This window comes from Sinocyclocheilus grahami, unplaced genomic scaffold (genome assembly GCF_001515645.1).
Source record: "Sinocyclocheilus grahami isolate Dianchi unplaced genomic scaffold, SAMN03320097.WGS_v1.1 scaffold56.1, whole genome shotgun sequence".
Lineage (NCBI taxonomy): Eukaryota > Metazoa > Chordata > Actinopteri > Cypriniformes > Cyprinidae > Sinocyclocheilus > Sinocyclocheilus grahami.
This window is the reverse complement of record NW_015505235.1, coordinates 3,474,559-3,475,121: the sequence shown is the minus strand read 5'-3', so window position 1 is coordinate 3,475,121 and position 563 is coordinate 3,474,559.

Below are 563 nucleotides of genomic sequence, written 5' to 3'. Positions count from 1 at the left end.
TTCAAGTCATGTCGGATAGATCGTATTTACGAGTTGAACGCACATGAACACCACCACAAAGTCGTTATTACGAGTGGGAAACAATTTTATTGACAGCATTGGATAGAGAAATTAGTTAATTTACAAGCTTCCTTACAAACGGGTACATAGTTATTATTATTATCATCATTATTATAATTATTATTTACTCTTACAGTTACGTGATGTGTTTCTGGTCTCAAATTGTAACTTTTTACTTCTTACAGTTTATAAATGTGTGAATTTCTGTCATGATGGTTCTTTTCCATAACACTGAATGTTGTAACAAAGGTAATAAAGAGTCATTATTAAGTCTCTTTCCGGCTCAGACGGCATAGGTTAAGCTTATGGGGCTGTCATGTGATGAACGAACGACTCAAAAACCGGAAGACTCGAGAGATGAACTAATCAATTCTCTTTCCGGCTCAGACTGCATTGGTTAAAATTATGGGGCTGTCACGTGATGAACGAATGACTCGTTCCACTACTTGACTAATTCCAGTACAGAACCTATAGCATGTTGCGCATGCGCGACTGAACGAATC